Here is a 21,754-nt window from a genome sequence, read left to right as displayed (position 1 = left end):
AGTCCATATCAATAATAAAAAAAACACACCTGCTCTACCGAGAACTGCCACGACTCATTAACATACGCTCCATCTTCCGAAGCCAGTGCAGGGGTCACTGAGGGGTCAATCATCTGCCACATGACGCACATCCTCCGCTCTGGAAATCTCTGTTTTTTAATTCCACAAGACATTTACGTTTGTGGCATTATTCAGAGTGACTTACATTCAGTAGTTACAGGGACAGTCCTCCTGGAGACACTCAGGGCTAAGTGTCCCACTCAGGGACACGTAAGTGGGGTGTGAATCTGTGACTTGGTGGTCTTCCGGTTCACACTTCGTCAAGAATATGTCGTTTATACTTTTATTAACGTCTTGGTCAAAGTTGTCCCACACCCAAGACATTGCAACCAAAACCTAATCGCCAGAGACTAGAGTCTCGCCTATGAACCAGAACCAGATCCCGCTTACTACCATCGTGTCCCTGAGCAAGACACTTAACCCTGAGTGTCTCCAGGGGGGGACTGTCCCTGTAACTACTGATTGGAAGTCGCTCTGGATAATGGCGTAATTGTAAATGCTTTTTGCAAATGGGATGTTTAAAAAGTCCTGTCCATTTGCAAGATTGGCGGAGGATGTGCGTCATGTGGCAGATGATTGAGACACCACTCAAATCCAGTGGCCCCTGCACCGGCTCCCGAGGACGGAGCGGCCACCATTAACGCCTAATCTGGCTGATTGACAAATCTCACTCAGGAGGTTGGAATCTGTTTTGGAGAGCCTCCGGGCACACTTAGCGCCATCCAGCACTTCCAGCCACCAAATGAGTTGGATCTAATTGAAGCAAAATAAGATAAAGCGCGAGGGCGGGCATCCCGCAGGACCGCCGAAATGGGCCTACCTCGGGCGTCGAAATGACCCCAGCAAAATAAACCCAATAACAGATGAACTCTCTCTGCAAATGACATTTTTTTTTTTTTTTTAACAAATACAGAAGATGGAGCATCAGTCAAGGTGCAGAGGTTTGCCCTGTCGTCTGAGTTCGCCGTGCCATTTTCCAAAGAGTCCTCACGTTGGGAAACACAAAAACTTCCCTTGAAGCTGAGACGCTTCGTGAATCCACGAACGTCTTTTAAAGTGTTTTTTTCCCCTCCCAACTCTACAAGCGTTGTGGCACGCCGATCGCTGCGCCTCTCCAAACGTCCCAAACCCCCGCTTCCCCGGCGCCGTAATTCAATTTCACAGGCGGCCCGTTCGCACCGAACGCTTCTAATGCGTTCCAGCGCGGGTTTTTTTTTCTCCACTCGGCCCCCACTGTAAGAGATATCGGCGGGAACACCAACCACGTCCACAGCACACGAGATGCTCCACAACAGACCTTCTGGTTCCACCCACCACTGTCTTCTGATTTTTTTTACGGATCCAACTGGACATGTACGATTTATCTGATATTGTTTCGTAATTCTTGATTCAGGTCACACATGTTGTACTCTTAATGAAAATTGTGATTTGGTACAGGTAGTACAGTTATATTTATTGATAATACCGTATACCGTCTTTCTTGGAATGCCGTGAGACTCCTCAACAAGTGAATAATTCCAGAAAGCATAAGGCAGCAATTTTAAAGTGCATAAAACATAACCGGGCCAACGAAGTCGTGAAATATTGTCACGACTACGGACTTACGGGGGAAGGAAGCGCAGAGGTCTGACATGTTGGGAAGGGGTTTTATTCATATATATATAAACAAATACAAATAAACAATGGCGCGGTGGCCAAAAACGGGAAATAAAAGGGAAAAAACACAAACTAACCCGTAGGCGTGTGGCGATTGCCAGAACTCAAAACACATGAAACAAAACCAGGTGAAGTTCGTGCAGCGAGTTCACGAAAATGCCAGCGACCCCGAACGGGCAGAAACTTCCGGCATTTATGGGGCGTCAGGATTGGATTCAGGTGTGGAGCCCAGCTGCAGGCAATCCTGACAGAGCCCCCCCTCCAAGGGCTACGTCCTCGGAGCCCCAACAGTACCATCAGTGGAGGCGGCGGGGCGGACGGCGGCAACCACAGGGCTCCTGCCCTGCTGTATCCTCCCCTTGGAGGACCCGGTCCCTCGGGCTGGCTCCCCGGCGTGGTCAGGCGTGGCGGCCCCGGTCCCTCGGGCTGGCTCCCCGGCGTGGTCAGGCGTGGCGGCCCCGGTCCCTCGGGCTGGACTCACCGGCGTGGTCAGCGTGGCGGCCCCGGTCCCTCGGGCTGGCTCCCCCGGCGCTGGTCAGGCGTGGCGGCCCCGGTCCCTCGGGCTGGCTCCCCGGCGTGGTCAGGCGTGGCGGCCCCGGTGCCTCGGGCTGGCTCCCCGGCGTTTTCCAGGCGTGGCGGCCCCGGTGCTCGGGCTGGCTCCCCGGCGTGGTCCCGCTTGGCGGCCCCGGACCCTCGGCCTGGCTCCCCGGCGTGGTCCCGTTGGCGGCCCCGGACCCCTCGGCCTGGGCTCCCCGGCGTGGTCCCGCTTGGCGGCCCCGGACCCCTCGGCCTGGCTCCCCGGCGTGGTCCCGCTGGCGGCCCCCGGACCCTCGGCCTGGCTCCCCGGCGTGGTCCCGCATGGCGGCCCCGGACCCTCGGCCTGGCTCCCCGGCGTGGTCCCGCATGGCGGCCCCGGACTCCCGTACCTGCCCACAATAATCAGGGCCGATCCATCTGGGTACGTGTGGGCCCTGTCTCCACATGTCCCCTCTGACACGTCTTGTGTCACCCCCTGCACCGCGCAGGGAGATTGTCCCAGAGCCTCCGGCGACTGTTCCAGGCACCCCAGGCTGGTGCCTTCTGGGACTATGCAGCCCCTCTCGCTGCACGGCCCTGGTGCCAAGGGGGGGGCATTGCCAGACCATCCGGCTAGCCCCTTCTGCGTCCGTTGGGACAAGCAGGCCCTCTTCCTGCCTGTCCCAGCTGGGTCCTCATGCCTACCCGGGGGCTCTATGGCGCTCCACCCCTCTGGAGGCAGACGCAGGCCCATGCCTGGCCCGCCCTCCTCACTGGCTACCGGAGGACCCAGCTCCATCGCTTCCCCACCTCCCCTCCCCTCAGGAGGAGTCCCCAACCCGAACTGCACCCCCCCAAAAAATTCTTTGGGGGAGCACCCCCCCCGGCTGGACTTAGGGGTACCTTGGGGCTTGTCCACCTCACCTTGGACCAGCACATTCGGGTCAGGAACCTCCTCCCTGGGGTTCGGCTCCGCGGCTGGGTCGCCATCTGGTGGACACAAAGAGGGGAAGTGGGGGCGACATACGGACACATATGCCACGCACACACACACAGACAGAGACAGACAGAAGAGAGGGTCGTCTAGTTCCCTCTCTGAGCACTCCGGGACCTCCTCAGGGGGCACAGCCAGGATCTCGGGAGGCGCGACCTTCTCGTCGCCCGCCAGTGCTTGGTCTTCTTGCCCCGGATCCTGACTGGCGCTGGACGTGGTGGAGGGGCAGAGTTCGATCCCTGGCTCAGGCTCTGGCCGATCAAACTCCGCCCTCAGTCTCTGCTGGAAGTCCCGAAAACTGCTGTCTGTCTCTCCCTGCTGCCAGAGGGCTGCGCTCCAGCCCCATGCTGACCCAAGCAGACACGTGAGGATGGTGGTGGTCTTATCAGTGTCTGCTGCCCCACTGAAGGGTCCCGGGACAATTGGGCTGTCCCACACGGGGCTGGTCACGTCGCTGGAGATGGTGGTAGGTGTGTGGTGTGGAGGGGGGTGGACGTCTTCTCCAGCAGGTGTGGACGCTGGTGCTGCGCTGCCATTTCGCTGGGGAACGTCCGGGCAGAGGGAAGGCGGGTCGGCGACTGGAGCAGGAATGGAGGATTCCCTGCGAGGCAGTCCCGGCAGCGCAGTTGCTGGCTGGCGACCTCCCGTCGCCCTCTTCCACCAGCTTTCCTCACACTGCTGGGAGGGACGTGGGTTTCCACGGACCTCGTGACGATCCTGGATGGGCGCGATGGGCGGAGCCATCCCGGCACCGACTGCCCAAACGGCGTCATCCTGGTCGTCGTCCGTGTCAACCTCGTACCCCCGGAAGTCACATGGGTCATCACGGACGCCGCGATGATCTCGGACGCGCACGCTGGGCGGAGCCATCCCGGCACCGACCGCCCACCGAAAATCCACGTCATCATCGCTTTCGTCATCCGTGTCCTCCCACCGGTGACTCCAAGGGTCGTCCACCCTGCGGACATCCTGGACCCATGGCGCGATAAGCTCCCATGGGCAGTACTCTGGCCATTCGGGCTGGAGGCTGCCCACCTCCTCGCTGGAGGAACGCCGCCGTTGTTTTTGCCGCTTCTCACCCCCCTGGAAGTGACGTGGGTCCCCACGGACCTTGCGCCGATCGCAGACTGGCGCGATGGGCGGAGCCCAACTCTCGTCTCCCGTGCTCTCGTCGTCGTCCGTGTCGTCCCAGTCCACGGGGAGCCTTGCCAGCAGAGCGCAGAGTTCTTGGCTCGACATGCCGAAGATCGGGGGAAGGAAGCGCAGAGGTCTGACATGTTGGGAAGGGGTTTTATTCATATATATATAAACAAATACAAATAAACAATGGCGCGGTGGCCGAAAACGGGAAATAAAAGGGAAAAAACACAAACTAACCCGTAGGCGTGTGGCGATTGCCAGAACTCAAAACACATGAAACAAAACTAGGTCAAGTTCGTGCAGCGAGTTCACGAAAATGCCAGCGACCCCGAACGGGCGGAAACTTCCGGCATTTATGGGGCGTCAGGATTGGATTCAGGTGTGGAGCCCAGCTGCAGGCAATCCTGACAAATATAGAGAATAAACATTCTTATAGAGAAAATATTTCATAATTATGGCATTTAAAAAGTGTTATAAAGTGAATAAAATACTCAATTTGAAAAGTTGCTCATATAAACTTACATAAAGTTATATAAAGTTGCTGGTATGATGACAGTTTGGCCGTATAAACATCTGAGCATCTTCGATCTGTTCGTGCTGCATTCTTCATTTCTGAAAACTTGAAAACGAATGAATTATGTCTCAGAGATAAGAATGTTATTTACACAACAGATACAAAAAAAAGAAGAAACTATGATTGCATCTGTCACCCAGAATGCAATCAATGGGTTGCGGGTTCGAATCCCGACCCGCCGAGGTGCTACTGAGGTCCCCTTGATCAAGGCTCCCCGGGCGCCTGTCATGGCCGCCCACTGCTCGCCAAGGGCGACGGTTAAATACAGAGGACAGTGTTTCACCGCCACTTCCGCTTTTCTTATTAACCGAGCTTAAAGTGGGAGGAGCCAGATCATAGTTGCTCATTCTTCGCGATTTACACCCACGCCGTTAACGCATGACCTGCGCAAGCATCATTGGGGCAGTGGTGGCCTAGTGGTTAAGGAAGCGCTAATCAGAAGGTTGCCGGTTCGAATCCCCCCCCACACGCTGCTCCCCGGGCGCCTGTCATGGCCGCCCACAGCTCACCAAGGGTGACGGCTTAAACTCAGAGGACAAATTTCACTGTGTGCTGTGCTGCGGTGTATCACAAGTCACAGTCGCTTCACTTTCACCGTTAAAGATCATGTTTCCTGCTTTATTTATCTGTTTGCTTCCACAAATGCTGATGACGCTTCACTAGCAAACAAGCTCTGCTCGGCGCCATCTTGGAAATTGAGCCCTTAAACATTATGGGCAGATTTGGGCCAGCAGTTCTGATGGGTTTTTTTCTACGCATTAATGCTGCAGGCGCGGAGATCGCATCACACGTTGTTCCGCACCATATGCAGGTTGGACGTGTTACGGATTCCCACTTCTGTCCTCATTCCGCCCGCACGTCCCCTCGACCCGAACGGCGAGTCGCTCGCAGAGCAATGACGGAGCCCGGGAGGGACGTTAAAGACGTGCTGATGCCCCGACGCTGGCGTGAGAACATGTCAGCGTCACGTCGCGGCGTGCCAGCGGCGGGGGAACGACAACAAGAGGGACGCGCCCTTCTGATTAAATATCGGGCCCGTAGATTAACACCCTCCTCACGCCACCCTGCTTAATGTCAGGACTATATTCAGATGGACCTCTCTCTCTCTCTCTCTCTCTCTCTCTCTCTCTCTCTCACACACACACACACACACACACACACACAAACACACACACACTTGCTTAAATAAAGATGTCCAGAAATGGTAGAATGATGTACCAGCGTGACTAAAGTGATATACTCGCACTCTTAAGTTCACTTGGTAATTCTTTTGGTATGCACACGCTCACACACACACACACACACACACACAAACGAAGCCCAGGCTAAACAGGGACTCTAAACAGACTGGCCAGAGAGAAGCACTTGGCCTAATAAATCTTTCTTCCACCTTCTCTCTTTCTCTCTCTCTCTCTCTCTCACACACACACGCACACACACACAGGAAACACTGCTTTGAAAACTAAAAGGAAACGCCAGGCTATTTTGAATTGGGGTATGCACCGGGTACGAGTGAACCCAAAGGACTGCAGCTCTGGCAATGTTTACTTTGCATTATCACCCCGTACCTGAAACACACACACACACACACACACACACACACAGTCCCAGTCTCATCAATGATGTAATGTTGCTGGAGACGCTACAAAATGCTGTTTAATTTTCTGTTTCATTTAATTAGGCGCTGGCATCAGAGGCGGGCGCGGTTCCGAATCTGCCGAGGGACCGGGAACCTGTTCGGAACGCGAACAACAAGAGCTGCAGCACACTCTGCAGACAGATCGCAGGCACACACACACACACACACACTCACACACACACGTACGGTATATTTGCATGCAGCTCTGGGAGGTTAGGAATATACATGAGACCAATAGCCATAAATGTCTGATGATTGTTCTGAGAACCACTCATCCTCCTCTTTTCTCCTGGTTGGGCTGTTGAAAAGTTAAAGTTCGCTTTACCGTATCATCCCTTTTTTGTTTAGTTTTCGGTTTTTGACACGTACAGAAGACACAACACCGTCGACTGGGAAATAAGCGTTAAAAAGGCTCTTTTCAATTTGGCCTCTGTATTTTTTCCCCATATTTTGCGGCATTACATGCACGAGATGAACTGACAGGGACGACGAGGTAGGACTCCGCCCATTTTAAATGGCGTTCACAAAAAAGAAGTTGATAAAATGCTTATTTCAAGGTTCGCCTGGAGAGAGGTGGACATTTTTGGTTCGAAAAAGAAAAGGCCAGAGTAGTCGGTTTTGCCGGGCTCTTGCCGTTTTTTTTTTTTTTTTTTTTTTGCACCTGAAAATGTCCACCTCTGCAGCCGGCTGACAGAACCGCAGCGGCAGCAGCGGCGCCGCCACCGAGCCACCGGTGCTACGAGCGCCTGTCACGTCCAGATGGCGGCGGCCTGGATCTGCAGGCACGCTTCCAGCCCGCCGCCATTTTGTATTTTTTTGTTTTTAAATAATGCAATAAATAACGAAATAAATGCGCGCTTGTCCTGTCGCTAACCGCGTTTTGTTGCAGGCTTTTCCGATTTGCCGTTTGTGCTCAGTAAAACGTGTGCGTGTGTGTAAAATGTTCCACGTGGATGGAGAGCTCATATATATAAAATATAAAAAATAAAATGTGAAACGTCTTTTTTTACGAGGTTCGGACGTGAACTGGCAGACAGACGGCCATGGTGACGTAGACGTATTTACAGAATGTACCGATGGTGCTTGTGTTGCTCATCTGTCGAATTTTCCACTGATCGTTGACGCCCGGTTCTGTGACGCGTGTAACATCGTCCAGTTTTGTTTTACACAGAGGTCAATTGTTTTGCATGATCTTGTATTTTTGCATGGTTTTGCACTCAGGTTCAAACCCCACTTACTACCATCATGTCCCTGAGCAGGACACTTAACCCTGAGTGTCTCCAGGGGGGGACTGTCCCTGTAACTACTGACTGTAAGTCGCTCTGGATAAGGGCGTCTGGTAAACGCTGTAAAAACGCTGTTACAGACAAATCTAACACTTACACACGCACATGCGTACACATTGCACAAACAATACAAAAATGTATAAATACATTATAAATTTTCTTCGTCTAGCACCTAACAATCTCTGAGCATGCTCTTCACTGACAAGTCTGAGACTTATCAGTGCTCTTAGTTTGTAAACTCAATATTCTATAGAAATTGAATGAGAATTGCTGGTGTCTTCCTCTTGTAAGTCGCTTTGGATAAAAGCGTCTGCTAAATAAAGTAAAGTAAAGCAAAGTAAAGTAAATGTAAATGTCAGGTATCCCCTATCATGATGGCTGGTTGTGTATTTGTGGATTTTTTTCCCGCGCTCTCACGCGCAACTGTGGCACAACACACGACGGTAATATTTTAAAACATATGCAGCGTAAAAAAAAAAACCTGACATGAATATGTGGAGTGAAGCACACTGTAAGCCTGGGTCACTTCGGCTTCCTTCTCGTCCGTTTCTCCGTTTTCCGGTCTGCCTGTGTCAGGCCTATATTTGCCCCTGCCAAAAAAGGGCATGTGGGGACATTAAAGGGTCCAAACGAGGTCAGGGGCATCAGGTCACACACGCGTCTGTCTGGTCCTGCTGCACATGCACGCAGCAGTTTATCGCTATCGCCCCCTGGTGGCCGGCCAGGGCAGGGCCTTGCAAAACTTTCCCAGACAAGGTGTCCGTGTTTCAGGCCCCCATGGGGGTTCTTCTTGGTGAGGGGGTTGACAGGGGCGTGCAGCAGGGCGCCCCTGCCTGCTGGCTGTCCAGGGGGTCTCGGAGCGCAAAGAAATAACAGCAGCAGCGACAGCAACGTAAAAAAAAAAAAAAGAATAAAATGAAAGAGAAAAATAACAGTCCATCCCTTCCGGCCATGTGCTCTGACTCACCACCTGTGACCGAATCTGTTAGCCAGACAAACAGAGGAGGGATAATGGGGTGACCCTCTTCACGTTGGCTATTCACAGCACACTCACGTCATCACGCTCCCTTAAAACAAAGAAAAACCCTAGAGGGGAAAAACACACGAGAGACGAAAAGGGAGAACAGAGACCTCAGGAGAGGGGGGGAATAGTGTATAAGTAGACAAAAACATTCGTAGGAAAGCGCAGTGCACATGAGTTTAAAACCCAAGCGAGCTTTCCATTTGAGGACCCTCATTAATAAAAGCACACATAAAACACACACATATATATATGGAAGAAAACTGAATCCAAATGTGTGGAAGGAATGATGGCCCTGCACTGCACTTTATGTACACTCTGTTTGTAAGATTTAGATGGTCTATTATATTGTACTGTTCATTGTTCATTTATACACACTATACACAGACCTATGTACATTCATACATATATTTATATTCAGTATATATATTTATAAACAATATAAACATATTCTACAACTTGCACAAATTGCTGCTGTTGTTGTCTTCTTCTACTCTGTACTTGAGAGACACCATCATCGCAAATACTTGGCCAATAAACACGATTCTGATTCTGATTTTGATTCTACATGCGGCCCACAGCTAATGCTGCTGCTCTGCATTTAACCATCACCCTGAGTGAGCAGTGGGCACCATGACAGGCGCCCGGGGAGCAGTGTGTGGGGACGGTGCTTTGCTCAGTGGCACCTCAGTGGCATCTTGGCGGATCGGCATCCGAAACTGCAACCTTCTGATTACGGGGCCGCTTCCTTAACCGCTAGGCCCCCACCGGCCCTGCTCTGTTAGTAGGGAGTGGCACTGTGATAAGGGGCGGGGCAATTCTAAAACAGTCTAAACTTGGTAGCTCGTAGGTGCATTCATTTTTATTCACTTGCACTTTAAAATGATGCAGACTTGGGTTCAAAGGGATCCTGGTTCATTAGGCAATAATCTTGCGGGAAGGAAAAATACCCATCAGGCATTGCACCTTGCTGGCGCACAAAAACAAGAACAATTTAGTGTCTGCATTCGTTGTTGTATTTCACTAGTAAAATTTGGATTTACTGGATGTTGATTACCCATAATGCATAGCAAAATTGTTATGCACTAGTCCTGAACAAGGGCAATAATGACACATTCAAAACAGTAACACAATTGAATTCAACAGAATAAAGAAAGAAATTGTGAGTTTTTGCTGTTTCTCCTAATTGTCTTCAAATGCATTAACAATGCTTATACTGGGGAATCCAAAATTCAATATAGTATTCATTTGATATAAATGAAAGAAAAAAATTATATTATTCTACATATATATAAAATATCACATGAAAACTTATGACTACTTATTACAAGTTAATTAAGCACTAAACAATTTGTGCATAGTTTTTAGATTATGCAAATAATCTTTAGACACATTGAACACAGTATTTTATCATTATATTCCCCTGTCGTTTCATTTTTTTTGTTTTTGTCATCTAAGTTTGTGTTTTTCTTGTTTTTAGTTCTATATTTACATCTACACACACACACACCCACACACACACTTACTATAAATGTGATGCATACGTTTTTCTAATGTAGATGACACAGCAGTCACAATTACTTTGTGTGCTTTTCAACGATTTTTTTTTTTTTAACCAAAATCCAAAAACATGACAGTAACAATCAAAAGCACATGGGGACGACCGAGTCACGCGAACTCGAAATGAGGTGCTAAATCTGCCTCGAAAAAGTACTCAAATGATAAGTGACACGTCAGCAGACGCCACGAAAGGCCAGATATAAACAGATTTAAATTCCAGCCGCTGCTTCCCTCATTTAGAGAGACAAACGTTTGACTCTGGAACAGCAGAGAAGTGGAATAAAAAAAACAAGAGGGAGGTGAATAGCGAAGGAAGAGCAGGAAGTGCGGAGCCTCGGTTGCCGGATGGGTCCGTGGGATCGTTACTTACAAAATGCACGAGGGTGGCTACGCTTATCGACTCCGCCCGGCCTCCAAAAGGCCGCATCACGCACCCTGCAGGTCACGTGACCTCGGCATCTGGCGACCGGCCAGGGCCGGCGGAGGCGAGCTTGTGCTGAGCCCCCTCCGGCACGTCCTAACATTTCCCGTCCGTAAATCAGATCCGCAGGCCCCGCTCCAGCAGAGTAAATAAAAGCGATATCGTGCACATCTCTCTGTTCTCGGCGCGCCAGGGAAAGGGGCGAAAATACCCGAAGACCAGAAAAAAAAAAGGGGGGGGGGGGCGCATCATTCACTTACGGCGGGGGGCTTCACCACTCAATCAAGGCGGCCTTTTGGCGCGCAGGAGGTCGCGGAGGAGCGCTTCCAAACCCATGTGCTGTATCCATTACCTGCCTCCAGGCCACGCCGCGCACGGGATGAGTAATATATTCCTATACATCGCTCGGCGTATTATGTATTTCCTGGCAGGGCCACTCCGTTGCCAGTATAATAAACATATTATTCTATCCGGCGCACACAAATGTACCATTATTCACAACCCCCCCACACCGCCCCTCTCTCTCTCCCCTAAACTGCGGCCGAGGGGTTCTTTTTTCCTTTTAGAGGAGGCCGTCGAAAACCTTATGGGAACCAGGTTTGCCTGGCCCGAGCGTTTCTGCATTAATAAAAATCCCGGCCGAACTTATTCGGTGTGATATTAACAGACGGTCAATTAATCAATTAACGTTGTTCCGGGGGGTTCTTGCTACTCGGGCATTTTTCCTTTTCTTTCTTTCCTTATCTATAGTGTCGATTACTTGTTTCAGTATAAAGGAGCGTGTGAAGGCTACAAGCGCATCGAGTAATGTGTCCTCTATGTCTTTTTTGTCGCTGTCCATTAAAATACTTCTTTCTGACCCTGTATAAGGGTCTGTGGATCAGTAAAGTTCTTCATTCGTCTATCTACTTAAATAGAAGGGTTTAAAACTGTGCTTTGACAGAGGGGTAAAGAACCCGTGGAGTTTTGTCGGATGTTCGGGTGCTTTGCGGATTCGCGGTGTCGTATGGGGGCGTGTCGGCACCGTCGGTTCTGCTGTAAAGGGCGATTTGTTCTGCACATGCGAAGAACGTGGCACGTTCTTGACCAATTTCAAGTTTGCCATCTTTGATGCTTCACGTTCTTCAGTAATCTCTCTGGCCCAAGTGGATTGTGCCGATAGGATGAAACACTTCATGGGATCAGCTAGTTGAAGCTTCATGTTCTTTACTAGTCTATCTGTCCAATGGGAGTGTGTTCAAATCGTCCTTTAGATCCCGCGCTCTTGCCCAACTGTTCTTTAGCAGTCCAGGGGCGTAAAGAGCACATCACGTGTCCCTCAGCTGTCCATCCGGTCCATCTGGCTCAGCTAAGTGCTTTGTGGCCTGCTCATCAGACTCCTCAGAGAGTGACTTTTTGGTCGCATGAAAATGCACAACCACAAAAGAATATAAATTTGTATCTACGTTGGTAGATTCTCACTGAAGGCACCAAAACTATGAATGAACACATGTGGAGTTCTGTACTTAACTAAAAAAGGTGAAAACATGTTTTATATTCTAGTTTCTTTGCTCTGATTGCTGCTTTGCACACTCTTGGCATTCTCTCGATGAGCTTCAAGAGGTCGTCACCTGAAATGCTTCTCCAACAGTCTTGAAGGAGTTCCCAGAGGTGTTTAGCACTTGTTGGGGTCCAGCTCACCCCAAACCATCTGGACTGGGTTCAGGTCCGGTGACTGTGGAGGTCAGGTCTCCACTTTTTGTTAAGTACAGAACTCCACATGTGTTCATTCATAGTTTTGATGCCTTCAGTGAGAATCTACCAACGTAAATGGTCATGAAAAGAAAAAAATCACGTTGAATGAGAGATATATTATTATAGATAATAAACTAACTGTCTCTGCAAAATGAAACAAGCTACACTGACCCATTCCATCCTATGTTTCCTCCACTCCTCCCTCCTCCAGCCCTCCCCTTTATACGATTTCATCATCCTCATCCACTCGCTTAATCCCCAATAGCTACACGACCCAAACAGGCAAACAGGGGCCATAACAATTCACCCCCGCTGCGCCAGCCTCTTTGACGAACGGCCCGGCGAACACGTCTCAACTCTCCTCGAGAAGCTCGGGAGGAGTTCAAAGGTTCACACGAGGCTTTTGGATTCATTTATTTATTTCCTTTTCGGCTGGGACCCGAGTGTTTATGTTGCTGTTGGGTTTTTTTTTTATCGCCGCAGCCGCCTTTTCATAATCGAGTGTCCTCCGTAAGCTGGGAAAAAAAAGGCATCCCTCCTGTTTTCTATTACGGAAACAGATCGGCCAATCTGTCTCGCGTCAAGCGTGGCCGGACTCGGCGAGTTACGGCCGTGATCTATGCTTTCAATATGCATGTATCGATTAGCGATAGAACAAAGACAATATAAACTTAAAAAAGGACGGTGGCAAAATAAATCCAAATATTCACACATATATAACTATATATATATGTATATAAAGCAGCGCACCCTGTCTGCAGGGACGGGGCCCATCATGCGGATGGGCCAGGCAATAAATACATTTCCCCGCCCGACCGCCGCGCCTGTTAGCTCCAGTATTTATAGTTATGGAGGGCCAGGTGAAAATAACCCCTCTGTTAACCTGCACACTTTATTATCAAGTTTATTGGGCTTGTCTGCGGCCGTGGAAATTGCAAATCTATATACTTCATCATGGAGAGGGGGCGGCCGCGGGAAAGCAACACGCTACGCACCCCGGTCAATATATTTTACGGGGGCCTGTGGCTTGATTCGGCCCGCTTATTTGCAGAAAGGGCCAATTATTTCCCTGCGGCCCTTTTTTTTTTTTAAATAATGGGCCTTTGTGTGAGCAGCCCGAGTCCGAAGAAGGATACAGACCAAATTGCACAAAGCTTTTTTTTTTTTTTATTGCAGTTTGAAAAAACATCCATATACAGAATAAGAATGCCATGAGTAACGTTAAATGTATGTAAATATTATTTCCTATTGTGAAGAAGGGTATCACACTATGTTTTTCTGACACTGTCAATAATAACCTTTTAAAGTAGGATCCCAAAGTACAGTCTGTAGTGACCATTTCAAATTTTCATGAAACTTTTTGGCTTTTATTTTTTATAATTTTTTTTTTAATAACGTACCAACGTATATCAGCCTCAACTGCAGCCTTCATTTTAAAACGATGCAGCACCTCAGTGTAAATAGGACAATTATCCACAAAATAATGCCCTTAATGTCTCTTTTTACCGTTTACCATTATTTATAATTAACAATCCACGATCACTGCAGGAAGAAAAAATACAATTCCGAATGTGGATTTGTGCTGTGAAGCGAAGTGGGTTTTGGTTTGGAAGATCTGTGCATTTATTTGGATGGGCAGTCGCCTGCACCCCCACGCTGTCGGGGCTGCTGTGTCAGAATCGCTCGGACGGATGCGGAGGCCGCTCGGATTTGCTCGCGTGCGTTTATTTCTTATTTTCGGCTGATGATGAGGACCATGCACTCTGGTCCGGCGTGTTGGGCCTTGGATTGGGGAAAGACGTAGGGCAGGGCTGCTTCTCGGCCGTGGAGACGAGAGAGAAATGACCTTTAGGCCGTTACTCCGCCCGCCTCCACCCTCCTCCCCACAATTCTACATATTTTATAGAATTTTAGTGTTACTGCTAGAACCCCTGGCATGTCAAAGTCTCGTTTCTCACAGGTTCCACGGCAAGTTTGGAGGAATGGCAGACGGACTCGCGGCCTTTGCGCGCTGAGTGATTACAGGTAACTCGCCGGTCCCAGGAGCGCGGCTAATGAGGGGGTGTGTGTGCTGCCTCGTTTATCTCGAGGTCCCCGCTTCTCCTACCCTGCACGTGCACACACACACACACACACACACACACGCACCAGGTGCACTCGCGAGCACGAGACAAAGGCTCTCCTGTGACCAGACCTGGTCGGCTCAAGGTTTGGCAGCGTTCGTATTTTCCAGCGTGCACAATTCTCTCGGTTTTTCGGCGCGGCTGGAACAAAAGCTGATTCTGCTGCTTTTTTTTTTTTTTTTTTTTTTTTTTTTGTCTCCGTTGGTGGGAAAATAAGGTAATTTGACCCGATGTGACCCGGTCTTGTAAAAGCCCGACCCGCCCATCAGACAGAAGCCTTGTACTGCCTGCTCAAGGTTACTGCAGCAGCAAGCGTTGCATATGAGCAGTCGACAGAACATGAAATGGCCTTTTTAAATACATATATGTGTGTGTGTGTGTGTGTGTGTGTATGTACGTATGTATGTGTGTATATATATATATATATATAATGGCAAGCCAAACAGGAAATAAAAAATATATAATATTGACAGGGAACTGAATATATGGAATGAAACCTAAATATATGGAATGAATATTGAATATGTGGAATGAAGTCTGGTCAATGGCTGGTCAATCGCACACTTTGCGATGAATTAACTCTGCTTAATCCTGACACATTCTTGAGATTAAAATTTACTACAAAACTATGACAGAGACACGTGTGAGAATTGTGCATGAGCAGCTTATTGTAAAAACCTTTTTAATTAATCGCAACTACTAACATGCTCACTTTCACCGGCCGAATAAGAAAAGTTCAGACGCGTGTCATTTTTGTAATAGTGCAACAAAGTTTTCTTATTTGCAACAGTTGCTGCATCAGACAGAATGCTGTCCAATTTTTCAGTATCAACCTCAGTATTAGAATGCAAACCATCTCCATATTGCTGATGGGATTTTTTACTTTTTATTTTTATGCTGTTGGCAACGGTCAGACGGGGCCCTTACAAAGTAATGCCACTGAACTCCGCAGGCCTTCATCTGGTTTTTAATCTCCCCCTGCTCACTAAATAGCAGATAAATCATTCCGTGGTGGGGGGGGGGGGGGGACGAAGCGCCGGAGAAAGGCCATGCAATCTCCGGGAATAAAAGCGAGCCAGAAACGCTGACATCAGCAGCAGCGTCCAGAGAAAGGGCCAGGGCCCGTGACAATGGGGCCACCGTTGTCGTTGCCGCCGTGGTTGCGGCGCCTTTGAACAAGGCTGTCGCCCGCTGAAAAGGCATCACACCGCGGCCCGGGGCCCGGGCGGCTTCTAATCAGTTTTCTGCAAGAGCGGGAAGCGGCCAAATTCAGGGGCCCACCGCTGAATTACAATGTGCCACCGCTGCCTCTTGTTGTCTTTGTGATTTTCCTTTTTGTCGTTGTTGTTCTTGTTGTGTGTCAATCTGCCCCATTTGCACTTTATTCTTTTTTTGCTCTCGCTTGAGATTGCTTGACACGCAAAAATTAGATAGGAGAGAAGGGTCTGTCCACCTCTAACAGGATTTCATTGGCTATTCTGGGGTTGTGACAGCGTAAAATGCATAAAAAGGGTTGCCAATCATCTCCTACAGGAAGTAGCTGAACATCATTAGATGACATCATGGTCTAACTTGGATTCTCACGATGGCATCATGCCGCTAGCTATCCTGCTACTTACAAATACGTGGTAGTAGCCTAGCGGGTAACACACTCGCCTATGAACCAGAAGACCCGGGTTCAAACCCCTCTTACTACCATCGTGTCCCTGAGCAGGACACTTAACCCTGAGTGTCTCCAGGGGGGGACTGTCCCTATAAATACTGATTGTAAGTCGCTCTGGATAAGGGCGTCTGGTAAATGGTGTAAAATGTAAATGTAATACAGAAAACTATTTTTATGCAATTTTTGGTGCTAGTCTAACTGACAAAAAAAAATTGGGGACGTTTGTGGAAGTTGCAAGACTGCGTTTTTCTTCCTTATAATTTAACCGTTTGTTCCATTGAGATTCTCGATAAATGCAAGACATTTGTGTCAATCTGTGTGTGCATTATAAACACTGCGGATCACTTTATGAAGATGCACCATTTGCGTGTCCGAGGACCTGTGCCAGGCTGGCATGCGCCTGCATACACATTCCTCATTGAAAGGTTGTGGTGATCGGCCAAAATTGGAAGGTCGCGCAGCATTTGCATAAAGTGTTGCGATCGTGATCTTGCAAAGCACTGGACTTCTTGTTCAAAGTTCAGAAAGTGTGTGGAGAGGAGTGTGACAATTTGGACAAAAAGACTGAAATGCAATGAATGAAAACCTGAAAATTGCCGCCAGAATGTCGCCGTTGAGGAGCATGCAAGGATGTTTATTAATGATGCCACTGAATTTGACCCGACGTTTCTGGTGAATTTGAAATGAAACGCAATGGATCCATTTCTCCCCGGCATAATAGGAGGCCTAAGTGCAGTTAAACTCATCAGGAAGGCGAACTGAGGGCCCACGCGATGCTGCGGAGTTTGTCAAGCGACGGTGAAAAGCCCACTCCCCCTCCGCGGCCCTCTGTTTACTCCGATAGGTAGACCGCACCTCTTTCAGCCCATTCTGCGGCTTGACCGGAGCCATCATTCGTTACGGCGGGCTTCCACTTACAAAAGGCGCCCGTTGACAGAACGAGCAAATAAATAAGCGCCCTCCCCGATCATTATGGTTTTTATGGATCCTGCCCCACTGCTGAATGCCATTTGGATGTAATGGCCTCAATTGCTCAGCGGGCGGCTCGCACGTCGCACGCTTCCGTTCCACGGCGGGACGCGGAATTTCGCGAGCTCGGTTTTTCACATAAAAAGCAGGGAGCGTCCGGTCACGATAATGGACGAGGCAAATCTTCAAAGCAGCACAGAAACGAGAAGTGATAAGGAGCGCAACGCATATCGATGCCTGGTGGGTGTCACGCAGCGGATGCAAAGTTAGCATGCCGGCCCTTTCATTTGAAGCACCAGCACTGTGCTTAGATATGAAAAGATTGTGTGCAATGGAGATAGGACAAAAAAATGAATACAGCAATATGTCGTGATGTTTCCTTTGGTGCGTAACTGATTCCCAGTGAGTTTTATTTTTTATGGCAGCAAGGAACAGTTAAAACACAGATAAAGCGCATCATGTTGCTTTAAAAAACAGTGGAAATGTTCAGATCTGAGGAACCTTCAGTCATGGATGCAGCTCCTGCACATGTCCACTCAAGGGCACATGATAAAACTTTTACACAATATTTTAATTTACCTTGAACTGTACATATATATTTGTGTAAAGGTGCCTTTCGAAATGTTATCATGTGTCTTAATATAAAGGCCATGTGGTGGCCTAGCAGTTAAGGACGTGGACCCATAATCAGAAGGTTGCCGGATCGAATCCCAAGACTGAGTGCCACTGAGGTGCCACTGAGCAAAGCACCGTCCCCACACACTGCTCCCCGGGCGCCTGTCATGGCTGCCCACTGCTCACTCAGGGTGATGGGTTAAATGCAGAGGACACATTTAGTTGTGTCACCATGTGCTGCACTGCAGTGTTTCACAATGGCAATCACTTCACTTTCATTAGGTGCTTTTTAAGAGGCTTTGCAGACATTATATATATATATATATGTGTGTGTGTGTGTGTGTGTGTGTGTGTGTGTGTGTGTGTGTGTGTGTGTGTGTGTGTGTGTGTGTGTAAATTTACATTCACATTTACAGCATTTACCAGACGCTCTTATCCAGAGCGACTTACAACCAGTAGTTAAAGGGACAGTCCCCCCCTGGACACACTCAGGGTTAAGTGTCCTGCTCGGGGACACGATGGTAGTAAGTGGGGTTTGAACCCGGGTCTTCTGGTTCATAGGCGAGTGTGTTACCCGCTAGGCTCCTCATTTCTCCGCTGGGGATCAACGTCTTAATTAATCGCACAACAGTGAAAAGTTGCCAGGACTTTTTTGTTTTTCCTTCACGGCAAACCCGCTGCTCCTCCATTTTATACCTTCACCACAGCCATCTGTAAGATGGAAGATAACATGAAACACAGGGCTTCATGGCCCCCAACTCGACATTAAACTCCACTGTATAATAATAAATCAGTACACTACAACATGCTCGAACCAACAAAAAAAAAAGAAAAAACAGCAGTCGGACCATTTTAAGCACCCGTAGCGGGTTTATTTAAAGAAGAACGGGAAGAAGCAAGAAAGTCGGGAATTACCCACCACCGTGGCTCATCACATATGGGAAAAGCGAACGGACGACTGACAGGCGCAAACAAAAGTTTGTTTGCCAAGGCGGAGGTTTGTACGGCACCATCTCGTGCGAGGTTATTTAGGTAGCAGCGGGATTTACCCCGACGCACCGACCGATTTGGACCGTGCAAACTGTGGACATTCAAGGTACACCGAGGCCCCCCGAAAATGACCTACAGCCAGCCATGGACAGCACAAGTTCTTCCTCTGAATTCACTGAAATTGATTACAACAATTAGATTACAATAACCTTATAAAACAGTTAAATAAATACATTATTGTACATCTCCGTAGAATATACTTAATTATAGTTCCAAAGTCATTTTAATTCATACCAAAATTAATATCCTGCTGCAATGAAGGCTTTGGCTACAAAACTGTATACAGCAGCAGAAATCACCAAAGAGAGGATTTACTTACTAAGATGCCAACTTTATATTTTGATGAATAAAAGTTAAGCAAATTTAAACAACTCCAGGCCGGCTTGGGTGAGGTCACATGTCAGTGTCACTGCAATCGTCGGAAAGGACAGAAGCGAGGCGCGACACACATTTGGCCGCCGCACGGCATTCTTATCCTGTGAGATTGAATGCCGAGCGGCATGCTGATTGGCCCTCGCGGCGATGCCGGTCTACAGTACTGCACGGGCATCATGGAAACACCAAGTAATGCGGCGCCGAAGGTCACCGGTAACACCCAATCCATAAGCGTGCTTGGACAGGGCCGTCAGCCCGTCACGGGACCCCCGGTGGCCTGCCGAGCGGCGTGCCGTACCTGCGAGATTGATTGTAATGGGTGATAAAATAGTTTCCACAGGGACTTGGCATGGCCCGGGCCCATTTGGCAAACGCCCTTGCGGAAAAAATGCGTATGTGTACTGCGGCGTGTACGGATTACAGAGATAAAGACCAGACGCAGCCGAGAGCGCAACCAGAATTTAGAGCCGCCGCCGCCATCGAGCCACGCTTCGCCTTGAGGAGGGGCTGGTGGGGAGTCAGTGTGGCGCTGGCATCGACAAGCCACCGAAAATCTGCCCACCTGCATTCATCCGGCATATGTGACCAACACGATAAAATTCAAGGTCTTAATTCTAAAAGTTCGAAAGCTTAAATTCTTAAAATAGAAGGTATGAGATAAGATTTTACAATTTCGCCTTTGTAGTGGCAAGTCCTAACTATTTTTAATAATCATGCACCTTACGTCAGGTTAGGAAATCCTAAATATTCAGTCCAACACTGGTTACCAACTTTTATATTTGTTCCTCAGCAACCAACATGACTTTTCTTATGAACCTAGTACAAACACTCAATCTACCATTATCTGTCTATCTATCTATCTATCTATCTATATATATATATATATATATATATAGAGAGAGAGAGAGAGAGAGAGAGAGATATCTCACACTATATATCACACTAAGAAAAACTTTAAGCTTCATTTTGAATACATAGTTGGATTCAATTAATTCCATGTTGAATTTACTGATTGATTTAGTGTTTACAATTAAGGGGGGAAAATCTGGGAAATATCATCTTTAACAACTGAACCAGTATTTGAATATTGAATGTATTGTATACCACTTGTCAGGTTCTGGTCCGGCAGGAGAAATTATGTTTCCTTATTGTGTTCACCTGTGTCTGATTGTATAAAGCTGCCCTGTTTGTGTCTGTTCGCCATTGGGTCGTTGTTACTTGATGTTTCGCTGTCCTGTTCACCACGTTCGTCGTGCGTGTGTGTCCTCCTTCCTCGCCATGTCCAGCCATTGTTCCGGATCTCCTTCCTTTGCCATGTCAAATCAGCCATGTCACCACCAAAGTTATTTTCTCACTGTTGGCTGAAATGTAAAAAAAAAAATCTATAAAGAATATAAAGAAATATCTATCAAGAATGCAAAACAAATTTATTAAGGTTAGAAAGTTTCACAGTCCGTTATAAGCGTTCATATTGGTAATGTATCACTGCCTAAATTCTAACCAGAGATCTAATAAAAAATGCTGCAGACTCCTTTCTGAATTAAAATCTTTACGTGCATTAGAGATTACAATCATAGAATTTAGGTAACTGCATGAAACCATAGGATCAAAATGGCCTCTTGTGCATATCTGGGGCGCATTTGTCACTAACGGAGCTCTGATGAAGGGAGGTGGGGCCGTGGATTCGTGTCAACTAGCCACTAGCCTTCAACGCCAAGCGAGCAGTGACCCTCGCCACCCAGCGCATCACATCGCCGCTGTTCTTTTTCACGGAGGTGGAATCCAATTAGCCCAGACCGACGGGATAGAAATCAGCGGCAGCGAGGCTCGGATTTGAAACCTTCAAAGTCAAAGAAGCCGAGAGAAAGAGAGGATAATGAGTGGCTTTCCCCCCACCTTGTCCTTCAGCATGTTCATGTGAGGCGTGGGAGGCTGGTGACAACTGTGCCCTAAAAGCCCTCTCAGTTCTCCAGCGATGAATCCTGCATGATTGCTATATGATCCGTGCACGTCTCTGACATAAAGAATGTCCTTTTGAACTTACCTGGAAACATGAAATGGAGCCACTTTCATCCACCTCATTAAATTAGATCCGATTCCCATCTGACTGACGTGCAGCATTTTGTCCTTCGTACAATTTCATCAATATAAAGAAAGAATGGGATTATAACATGGGGCTAAAATGAAGATATAACATGACCTAAATATTATATTACATTATTTTATATTACATTATACTATACACACCTGCACGTCTGTGTAGATTACAGGATATTTACAGAATAATTACACAGTCCTCCTGCACAGTACTTCACATCAGGCTGTTGCCATGGCAATTTTTCTGCAAGGCATTAGAAG

At 48.2% G+C, this 21,754-nt stretch overlaps 1 long non-coding RNA gene across 1 annotated transcript; it reads right to left on the bottom strand.

Moving 5' to 3' along the window:
- Positions 1 to 4,747: 4,747 nt before the first annotated feature.
- LOC114770576 (uncharacterized) lies at positions 4,748 to 20,584 on the bottom strand. The gene is made up of 3 exons (XR_003743364.1): positions 20,555 to 20,584; positions 4,889 to 4,985; positions 4,748 to 4,770 (listed from the first exon to the last, which is right to left on the bottom strand). It is a non-coding gene; the product is annotated as an uncharacterized LOC114770576 (long non-coding RNA).
- Positions 20,585 to 21,754: the final 1,170 nt, after the last annotated feature.

Source organism: Denticeps clupeoides, chromosome 20 (genome assembly GCF_900700375.1).
Source record: "Denticeps clupeoides chromosome 20, fDenClu1.1, whole genome shotgun sequence".
Lineage (NCBI taxonomy): Eukaryota > Metazoa > Chordata > Actinopteri > Clupeiformes > Denticipitidae > Denticeps > Denticeps clupeoides.
This window is presented reverse-complemented; position numbering and strand designations above follow the sequence as displayed.